At 42.9% G+C, this 11,695-nt stretch overlaps 1 pseudogene; it reads right to left on the reverse strand.

Moving 5' to 3' along the window:
• Positions 1-823: 823 nt before the first annotated feature.
• The window catches only part of LOC102257935, a 16,158-nt pseudogene continuing 5,286 nt past the window's right edge, over positions 824-11,695 (reverse strand).

The raw sequence follows: 11,695 nt of genomic DNA on the forward strand, positions 1-11,695 counted from the left end.
TACTTATTCCACCCTCACACTCACCCCCCATGGGACCAAATGAAATTTATTTAGGGTATAGTGCTCAGGAGTGGACCCTAAACTTCCATGGAGGCTTTCCCAGAATATTTTTTGCTTTCCAAGACTACACAGGGTACAAGACTGAATGTTTCCCTTGGTGCCTGAGGCTGCTGCTTGCTCTCTACAGCTCAGGACAGCAGCAGGGCACTGCTCCTTGCAGGCCTCTGAGCCAATCAAGTGTCAGGACAAAGCTATCTACAAAGGACACCCATTCCCCTCAGCTGCCACAGGGTAGGGGCCCAGTGCCTGTGCTCAGGGCCAGTCCCTGGAAGCAGCATGGGGAGGCTCAGGGAAGGGCAGAGGTTCCAGGAGAACACATGAGGTCTGGATTTCAGGAAGTGAGCTGGAAAGTTTCTCCCACAGACTCAACTTAATAAAAGGGGCCACCTGGGGCCAATACTCAGTGTGAAAAGCAGCTTTCAAGCTGGGAGATCTCTCAGTCAAAAGCACAGCTAGCATTTCTGTTTGCTTTTGGGGGGGATGAGCTGAAATAGGCCTGTGCTCATTAAACTTCCTGAAATGCAACCTAGACCACAGGCTCTCTAACCATCAGACTTTAAGGGTCTATGTGGAAAGGTGGGATGTTTTCCAATGGAGTCCTCCTAGGGGCAGAGCAGGCAGCTCACAGGATTTCTTGGGAAAGGATGACACTGGAGAAAAAGTACTGACAGACACACAGGGTTACAGACACCAGGAACGGGAAGCCATGTGACAGAGCCTCTGGAAAAATTATGGTTCTTTCTGTGCAGATATAAAATGGGCGCTATTGAAAGGCATAGGACAGCTTCAGGGGGGTCAAGAACACTTTGACTATCTCCTCCCTGGCCTCCTTGCACCTGGCCTGGTGCTCTGCAAGGAGGGGCTGCAGGTGCTGCGATGCTCCTTCTTAAGCTCCCAGGTTAGCATGTCTCCACTGCTGTAATCCTTCCTCATCTGCTCCAGCTTGTTGTCATCCTTGAGGAAGAAGGTCATGTACATGAAGGACATGTCCCCGTGTCAGTTTCCCTAAAACTGCCTGTGCTCCTCGATGGTGTCTCTCCCTCCAGAAAACACATGCTTGTTGACCTCGGATTGATCTGCTTGGCTGTGTCTGTGGGAAAGATGGGGGCGTTGGGGTCGCTGGCACTCCTTTGGGTCTGAGTCCCCTGCAGGGAGGGGAAGAAGGTTGAGTGTAGCAGGATGGTTTATGATAGAAGATCCTGGGTGTGAAATCTCTTATCATCCTGAAGTAAGGATCCTGGTTGAAGGCACAAGAGATGAGGTTCTGGACGTCCATCTTGCCCCCAAAGATCTGTGGGAATGAGTTGCTGAAGGAGGGAGCAGCCTGGATGGCAGGAAAGCTGATCTTCCCCTGGCAGTCACTGTCTGAAAAGCCAAAAATGCCTTTCACTAGGTTGAAGGTCACATATTTCTGATCTTCACCATGTTCTTGTAGAAGTCTGGGCTCACCCCCATGTAGTCGAGGTCAGAGAAGATGGGCTTGTTGATGTGAAAGCTGCAGGTGATGATGTCCTTGGCGTTTTCCATGACTTAGCCATTGGTCAGGTCCAGGGTCACGTCTTCTGCAGGTACTTCTAGTCATCGGTCATCTGGATGAGCAAGAGCACCTTGAACATGTCCTGCAGCCATTTTGTGAAAATGAACGGGATGTGGTGGCCTACATGCATGGCTTCGGAAGAGGGGCCCCTGCCCACATACAGGCGAAACAGCTTCTTGTTTTCATAGGCATCAAGGACTTGGTTCAGGTCTCTGTGTGAGATGAAGGTGCATCTCTGGCCCCTGGCTCTCTCTCTTCTGTTTATCAGCTCTTGGTCAATGTTACTGCTTCCAAACAGAACAATGAGCTTGTCATAGTAACTGCCTTTTGCACTGTTCCTCTGTACAGTTCAGGGGTCCACAAAATCCACTTCAGCTTCTGTGGCACCTGGGCCACTAACCCAGGTGCAAGGTTCTCTGGAAGGCAGTTGGCCTTGCAGGTCTCCCCTGTGGCCACATTGTAGCTCATTTTTAGCAATAACAGCCTCTTCACTGAAGAATCAATTTCATCCTGGGCTGCGGGGGACACTGAAGAGGTGGCCAGTGGAGTAGCTGAGATCTTTATGTAGCAGTGCTCTTCTTTTATATTCTTTCCCAACTTTCTGTTTCCGTTTATTTTAAGCCCCTTTCTTCTCTTTTCGTCCTGTTTATCCCACCCTGCAGCTATTTGCAGTAAGGATTTCTTAGAAATCAACCAGTTTCTCACAAACACTTGCGCCTCTTGACCAATTCCTCATGAGACAGTCCAATCAGGAGTTGGCTGTGAGTGTGTGTGTTTGGGGGAGGGTGGGTGTGGAGACCAATGAAACCCACTCTAAATTCAAACTATTAGCTGGTCATTGCATCATTAGCTGTTCATTAGTGTGGGGTGCCACACTGCAAGCTGGCCTCCATTTAACCTCCTCACTCACTTCCCATCTCACATCTTCAGCCTCAGAATGAGAACTGAGTTTACATTTGTCCTGATGGGAAGAAAGGCAGACTCCAAGTGCCCTGCGGCTATTGTGCACTAAGGCAATGTTGTGAAAGATCAGTTCTGGGGTCACAGGGACCTGAATTTCCAAAGACACCTTGGCTTTTTCAAAAATATATATTTATTCATTTCAGAGAGGAAAGGAGATGGAGTGAGATGAAAACATCAATGATAAGAACCATTGATCATGTGCGTCCTGCACACCCCCTACTAGGGATTGAGCCCAAAACCTGGGCATGTGCCCTTGACCAGAATAAAACTTGGCACCCTTCAATCTGCAGGCCAATGCTCAATCCATTGAGCCAAACCGGTTAGAGCTGGCTTTTTTCTTTTCTTTTTATTGCTGAAAGTATTATACATGTCCCTTTTTTTACCCCTAGTGCCCTCTCCCAGCACTTTACCCCCACAATATTTCACCGCCCCATTGTCTGTGTCCATGGGTTATGCATATACTCACATGACTTCATTGGTTGAATTCTTCCCCCCCACCACCCTCTCCTGCTTTCCCTCTGAGGGTTGCCAGTGTGTTCCATGTCTCTAGGTCTATTTTTTCATCATTTTATGGTCTTAGTTATATTTCACATATGAGTGAGATCATGTGATATTGATCTTTCTCTCACTGGCTTATTTCACTTAGCATATGGTGCTCTAGATCCACCCATGCTGTTGCAAATGGTCAGAATTCTTTCTTTTTTTTCAGCTGCATAGTATTCCATTGAATAGTTGCACCACCGTTTTTTAATCCATTCATCTGCTGATGAGCACTTAGGCTGTTTCCAAATCTTAGCTATTGTAAATTGTGCTGCTATGAACATAGGGGTGCATATATTCTTTCTGATTGGTGTTTCTGATTTCTTGGGATATATTCCTAGAAGTGGAATCGGTGGGTCAAATGGTAGTTCCATTTATTCATTTTTTGATGAAACTCCATAATGTTTTCCACAGTGGCTGCACCAGTCTGCATTCCCACTAGCAGTGTACCAGGGTTCCCTTTTTTCCACATCTTCAACAACCTTTGTCATTTGTTGATTTATTGATGAATGCCATTCTAACAGGTGTGATGTGGTACCTCACTGTCCTTTTTATTTGCACCTCTTGAATAATCAGTGACTTTGAGCGCTTTTTCATATGTCATTTGGCCTTCTGTATGTCCATTTTGGAGAAGTGTCTATTTAGATACTTGGCCCATTTTTTATTGGACTCTTTATCTTCCTTTATTAAGATGTATGAGTTCCCTATAGATTTTGGAGGTTAACTCCTTGTGAGATGTATCGTTGTCAAATATGTTTTCCCATGGAGTGGGCACTACTTTTATTTTATTGATGGTTTCATTTGCTGTGCAGAAGCTTTTCATTTGGATGTAGTCCCATTTATTTTCTCCTTAATTTCCATTGTCCTAGGAGAAGTATCCATAAACATATTGCTACAAGAAATGTCTGATATTTTGCTGCCAGTGGATTCTTCTAGGATTTTTATAGTTGTCTTACATTTAAGTCCTTCATACATCTTGAGTTTATTTTTGTGCATGGTGTAACTTGGTGTTCTAGGTTAATTTTTTTGCACGTTTATGTCCAATTTTCCCAACACCACTTATTTAATAGACTATCTTGACTCCATTTTGTGCTCTTGCCTCCCTTGTCATATATTGAACATAATGACTTGTGTCGATTTCCGGGTTCTCTTTTCTGTTCCATTGGTGTATATGTCTGTTCTTGGTATTTTAATGGGTATTGCTTTGAATATGTAGACTGCCTGGGTACTATGGACATTGTAATGATGTTGATTCTACCAATCCATGAACACGGTATATTCTTCCATTTGTTTGTATCTTCCTCTATCTCCATTTTCAATGTCTTGTAGTTTTTCTAGTTCAGGTTTTCTACTCCTTGGTTAAGTTTATTCATAATATCTATTTTTTTTGCAATGGTAAATATGGTTGTTTGTTTGGTTTCCCTTTCTGAGAGTCCATCACTGGTGTATAAAAATGCCATAGATTTCTGGTTAATTTTATATCCTGCTACTTTGCCAAATTCATTTGTTAAATCTAGTAGTTTTCTGATGGAGTCTTTAGGGTTTTCTTTGTATAGTATCATGTTATCAGGGAATAGTGACAGTTTTACTTCCTTCTATCCAATTTGAATGCCTCTCATTTCTTCTTGTTGTCTGATTGCAACAGCTAGTACTTCTAGTACTATGTAGAACAGAAGTGGTGAAAGTGGGCATCCCTGTCTTGTTCTTGTCACTATTTGAAATGGTTTAAGCTTTTGTCCATAGAGTATGATTCTGCCTGTAGGTTTGTCATAGAAGGCTTTTATTATGTTGAGGTATGATCCCTCTACTCCCAGTTTGTTGATAGTTTTTATCAAAAAAGGGATTTTGTCCCATTGGATTTTGTCAAATGCTTTCTTTGCGTCTATTCATATGATCATGTGGTTTTTATCTTTCAGCTTGTTTATGTGATGTATCACATTTGTTGATTTGTGGATATTGCACTGGCCTTGCATCCCTGGAATAAATACCAATTGGTTATGGTGTATGATATTTTAAAAGTATTTCTGGATCCGAGTTTCTAGAATTTTGTTGAGGATTTTAGCCACTATGTTCATCAGGGATATTGTCCTGTAATTCTCTTTCTTTCTACTGTCTTTATCTGGTTTTTGGAATAGGGTAATGCTAGCCTCAAAGAAAGAGCTTAGAAGTGTTCCTTTTTTTCTGACTTTTTTAGAATAGTTTGAGGAGGATAGGTGTTAATTCTTTCAAGTTTAGTAAAACTTCTTTGTGAAGCCATCTCATCTAGAGAGTTTGTTTGCTGGGAATTTTTTTATGACTTATTCTAATTCATCATAGTTATTCGTCTATTCAGGTTTTCTGATTAAATTTTCCATTGATGTCAATAGGATATTAAAGTCTCCTTCTTTGATTGTGTTGCTGTTGATCTCTCCCTTGATATCTTCCAGAAGTTTTTTTATGTATTTGGATGCTCCTGTATTGGGTACACATATGTTTACCAGAGTTAAAACCTTTTGTTGTATCAATTCCCTTAGTATTATGAAGTGGCCTTCCTTACCTCTTGTTATGACCTTCGCTTTGAGGTGTATTTTTCTTAGATATAAGTATTGCTACCACAGGTTATTTTTTTTTTCATTTCAATTTGCCTGAAGAATTTTTTTTCCCATTTCTTCATGTTCAGTCTGTGTGAGTCCATTGTTCTGAAGTGGGTCTGTTTTAGATAGTATATATATATGAGTCATGATTTCTTATCCATTCAGCTACCCTGTGTTTTACTTGGGGCATTTAATCCATTTACGTTTAAGGTTATTATTGATAGGTCTTTATTTGTTGCTATTTTTATTCTTTGAGCCTGTTTTCTTTCTCTTTCTCCCTTTCTATTTCTTCTCTACAACAGCCCCTTTAGCATGTCTTGCATTGCTGTCTTGGTGGTAATAAACCCCCTTAGTTGTTTTTTGTTTGTTGTTTGTTTGTTTGTTTGGGGTTTTTTTTGTCTGTCTGTTTTGTTTTGTTTTTTTTGTCTGTGAATCTCCAAATTTCACCTTTAATTTTGAATGATAGCCTTGCTGGTTAGAGCATTATTCGAATCAGTCCCTTTCTTTGCATCACTTTACATACCTCATTCTATTCCCTTCTGGCCTGGCATGTTTCTGTTGAGAAATCAGTTGGTAGTCTAATGGGAAATCCCTTTTACGTGACTTTTTCTCTCTCTTGCAGCCTTTAAGATTCTTTGTCTTTTACATTTGCCAATTTAATTATGACCTGTCTTGGTTTGGGTCTTTTTGGGTTCACCTTGCTTGGGACTCTCTGTGCTTCTTGGCTTTTTGTTTCTTGTTTTCTTCCCCAACTCTGGAAAGTTTCCTGTCATTATTTCTTTAAAAATGTGTCTATTCCTTGCTCAGCCAGTTTTCTTCTGCCACAGCTATTATACACATGTTATATTGTTTCCAATTGTCCCAAAGCTCCCGTAGACTCTCCTCCTGTTTTTAAATTATTTTTCCAGTTGCTGCTCAGATTGGGCATCTATTTATACTTTGTCTTCTAACACTCTGATTTGGTCCTCAGCTTCTTCTAGTCTACTCTTTAAACCTTTTATTGTGTTCTTTATGGCTGCTATGTCATTCTTCATTTACTTTTTGGTAAAGGTAATTTGATTTTATTTAATTTAAATTCTTTATTGATTAAAGTATTTCATATGCCTCCTTTTTCCACCTTTTCCTCTCCCCATCCGCACCCACCCACCAGTACATGCCCTCACCTCCCCTTCCAGTTGGTGTCTATTGGTTATGCTCATATGCATGCATACAAGTCCTTTGGTTGATCTCTTATTCCCTCAAACCCCCGCCTTCCCTCATAGGTTCAACAGTCTGTTTGAAGCTTCTATGACTCTCTTTCTAGCTTTGTTCATCAGTTCATGTTGTTCATTATATTCCAAAAATGAGTGACATCATGTGATATTTATCTTTCTCAGACTGACTTATTTCACTTAGCATAATGCTCTCTAATTCCATCCATGCTGTTGCAAATGGTAAAAATAATTCCTTCTTTACAGCGGCGTAGGATTCTATTGTGTAGGTGGACTACAGTTTTCTAATTCACTCATTTGCTGATGGGCACTTAGGCTGTTTCCAAACCTTAGCTATTGTAAATAGTGCTGTTATGAACATAGGGGGTATATATATATCCTTTCTTATTGGTGTTTCTGGTTTCTTGGGATATAGTCCTAGAAGTGGGATTACTGGATCAAGTGGGAGTTCCATTTTTAATTTTTTGAGTAACTCTATATTGTCTTCCACAGTGGCTGCACCAATCTGCATTCTCACCAGCAGTGAAGGAGGGTTCCTTTTTCTCTGCATCCTCTCCAGCACTTGTTGTTTGTTGATGATAGCCAGTCTGAAAGGTATGAGGTAGTACCTCATTGTTGTTTTGATTTACATCTCTCAGATGATTAGTGATTTTGAGCATGTGTTCATATGTTTCCTGGTCTTCTGTTTGTCTGACTTTGAAAAGTGTCTATTTAAATCCTTTTCCCATTTTTTGATTGGATTGTTTATCTTCGTTTTTTTAAGTTTTATGAGTTACTTATAAATATTGGAGATTAAACCCTTATCGAAGATAACATTGCCAAATATATTCTCCCATGCAGTGGGCTTGCTTGTTGTTTTTTTGAGGGTTTCTTTTGCTAAGCAGAAGCTTTTTAATTTGTTGTAGTCCCATTTGTTTATTTTCTCCTTAGCCTGCTTGCTCTAGGACAGTGATGGCGAACCTATGACACGCTTGTCAAAGGTGACACGCGAACTCATTTTTTTGGTTGATTTTTCTTTGTTAAATGGCATTTAAATATATAAATATATAAAAAATTTCTGTATGTGACACAGCACCAGAGTTAAGTTAGGGTTTTTCAAAATGCTGACACGCCGAGCTCAAAAGGTTTGCCATCACTGCGTCTAGGAGTTGTGTCAGTAATGATATTGCTACAACAAATGTCTGTTATTTACATGCCTATGGCTTCTTCTAAGATATTTATGGTTTCTCATCTTGTGTTTAAGTCCTTTAGACATTTTAAGTTTGCTGAACTCCCTGGATGGAAGGAGGGAGGAGGGATTCCATAGGACCCTGATGGAGGAGGAGGTATTCCACGGGACCCTGGATGGAAGGAGGGAGGAGGGATTCCATGGGATGCTGGATTGAGGGAGGGGGTATTCCTTGGGACCCTGGATGGAGGGAGGAGGTATTCTATAAAACCCTGGATGGAGGGAGGAGGTATTCCATGGGACCCTGGACAGGAGAGGGAGGAGGTATTCTGTGGGACCCTGGATGTTGGGAAGGAGGACGGATTCCATAGGACTCTGATGGAGGGAGGTATTCCATAGAACCCTGGATGGAGAAAGAAGGTATTCTGTGGGACCCTGCATGGAGGGAGGGAGGAGGTTTTCCATGGGACCCTGGATGGAGGGATGGAGGAGGGATTCCATAGGACCCTGATGGAGGGAGGTATTCCATGGAACTCTGGATGCAGAGAGAAGGTATTCTGTGGGACTCTGGATGGATGCAGAGAGAAGGTATTCTGTGGGACTCTGGATAGAGGTAGAGAGAAGAGATTCCTTAGGACCCTGATGGAGGGAGATATTCCATGGAACTCTGGATGGAAGGAAGGAGGAGGTTTTCCATAGGACCCTGGATGGAGGAGGAGGGATTCTGTGGGACCCTGAATGGAGAGAGTAGTTATTCATTGAGTTCCTGGGTGGAGGGAGGAAGTATTCTATTGGGCCCTGGATGTAGGGAGAAAGGAGGTATTTCATGGGACCCTGATTAGAGGGAGGAGGTATTCCATGGAACCCTGAATGGAGGGAAGGAGGAGGTATAGAATGGAACCCTGGATGTAGGGAGGAAGGATGTATTCCATGGAACGCTGGATTTAGGGAAGGAGAAATGAATCCTTCAGATCCTTTAATAGAGAAAGGGAAAAGTATTCCATGGGAACGTGGATGGAGGGAGTGAAGAGCTATGCCAAGGAACCCTAGATGGAAAGAGGGTGAAAGATCCATCATACCATGGATGGAGGGAGGGAAGAGGTATTCCTTGGGAACCTGAATGGAGGGAGGGATGAGGTATGACATGGATCCGTGGGTGGAGGGAGGGAAGTGGTATTCTGTGGGACCCTAAGTGGAGTGTGGAGGAATTCTATGGAACCCTGACTGGAGGGAGGGAGGAGGTATTCCTTGGAAGTCTGAATGGATGGAAGGAAGAGGGATTCCATGGAGCCCTGGATGGAGGGAGAAGGGATTCCATAGAATCCTAAACGGAGGGAAGGAGGGATGCTATGGAACCCTGGACAGAGAGAGAAGGTATTCTGTGGGACTTTATGGAAGGAGGGAGGATTTATTCCTTGGGACCCTGGATGGAGGAAGGGAAAATTGATTCCATAGGACCCTGGATGTAAGCAGTAATGTATAATATGGAACCCTGTATGGAGGGAGGGATAAGGTCTTCCCTAGAACCCAGGATGGGGGGAAGAGGTATTCTATTGTACCCTGAAAGAATGGAGAGAGGAGATATTCATGGAACCCTGGATGGAGGGAGGGAAGAGGTATTCCATGGATCCCTGGATGGATGGAGGGAGGAGGTATTCCATAGAACCCTGAATGCAGGGAGGAGGTCTTCCATGGGACCCTGGATGGAAGTTGTATGTATTCTGTTGGACCCTGATTGACAGAGGGAAGAGCTATTCCTGGGGACTCTGGTACTAGGGAGGGAAGAGATATTCCTGGGGACCCTGAATGGAGGGAGAGAGGAGGTATTCCATGGAAACCTGGATGGAAGGAGAAAAAAAGGCATTTCGTAAACCTGAGTCAAGAGAGAAAGGAGTTATTCCATGGAATCCTGGACTTAGAGTGGAAGGAGGTAATCCTTGGGACCCATTAATGGAGAATGGGAAAATGCATTCCAGTCGACCCTGGGTGGAGGGAGGGAGGAGGTATTTCATGGAACCCTGGGTGGATGAAGGAAAGAGGTATTCCATAGACCCTGAATGGAGAGAAGGAGGTATTCCATGGAACCCTGGATGGAGGAATGGAAGAGGTATTCTGTGGGACCCTGATGGAGGAAGAGAAGAGGTATTCCTTGGGACCCTGGATCAAGAGGGGGAAGAGGTATTTTGTGGTACCCTGGATCATGGCATAGAGGAGGTATTCCTTTGGACCCTGATGATGGAAGGGAGAAATTCCATGGAACCTTGGATGGAAGGAGGGAAGAGCTATTCCATGGGACCCTGGATCAATGGAGGGAGGAGTTATTCCATGGAACCCTGGATGGAAGGAAGCAAGAGGTATTTTGTGGGTCCCTGGATGGAGTGAAGAGTTATTTAATGGAACTCTGCATGGAGGGAGGGAGAAAGATCCGTGGTACCATGGATGGATGGAGGGAGGAGGTATTCCTTGAGAATGTGAATGGAGGGAGGAATGAGGTATTCCATGGGACCATGGGTGGAGGGAGGGAAGTGGTATTCTGTGGGACCCTGAATGGGTATTCCATGGAACTCTGGATGGAGGGAGAAAGGAGGTATTCCTTGGAACCCTGCATGGATGGAGGGAGGAGGAATTCTTTGTGACCCTGATGGGGAAAGGAAGGAGGTATTCCATGGAACCCTGGATTGAAAGAGAGAGGAGTTACTCCTTGGACCCTGGATTTAGGGAGGGAGGAGGTGATCCTGGAGACATTAATGGAGAAGGGGAAAATATATTCTTTGGGACCCTGGATGGAAGGAGGGACGAGGTATTCTATGGAACCCTGGATTTATGGAGGGAAAATGATCTGTGGTAACATGGATGAAAGGTGGGAGGAGGTATTTTTGGGGACTCTGAATGGAGGGAGGGAGGAGGTATTCCTTGGAACCCTGGAGGAAGGGAGGAGTTATTTATTGGGACTGGGCAATACTGATTATGGAAATGAGCCTTATACTGGTTTTCCTATAGAGAGGGGAGTGACTTCCAAGTCACCAGTGACTGGCATGCACATTCCAGTTACAAAGCATTTACTTATGTATATTTTCTTTCATTTGTATCATAAGTGTATAGATATTCTGCAGCAGAGTTCATTTTCAATCTCCAGAGTAGATTTTTAAATATTTGCTCTGGAAGATACCCTTTCTTGAAAACCACTTCAGTGACTACATTATTGGACATGATATAGCTGCTTTCTAGAGCTTTTCTGAGCCTGGTGGTATAGCTGCCCTTGCGTTTCAAATATTAACTTTGAGTTAGTATTTTTTATTTGTTACCAAGATAACCTAAGCTAATATGTCTTCTTATTATCATTACACCTTTACCAGGCTCCAATGTAACTTCCTCTAGGATGGTAAATGACATTTTTCTCTTTATCCCTAGTACAGATTCCACTGACAAGGAAAAGATGAAAGGGTAAAAGGGATAAAATAAATATAATTGCCTGGATAGAAATACACACTAATGAAGGCTGGTACCACAAGCATCCCTTCTCACCTGAAAGTTTTTTTCCTTTAATTTGCAGGTTTTTAATTCCTTATACCAGACTTTATAAGACTGTGTTCAGTATCAGCCAGTGCCACAAAATATTAGCAGATATTCAGTGAAAAATGGG

This window comes from Myotis brandtii, unplaced genomic scaffold, assembly GCF_000412655.1.
Source record: "Myotis brandtii unplaced genomic scaffold, ASM41265v1 scaffold3003, whole genome shotgun sequence".
Classification (NCBI taxonomy): domain Eukaryota; kingdom Metazoa; phylum Chordata; class Mammalia; order Chiroptera; family Vespertilionidae; genus Myotis; species Myotis brandtii.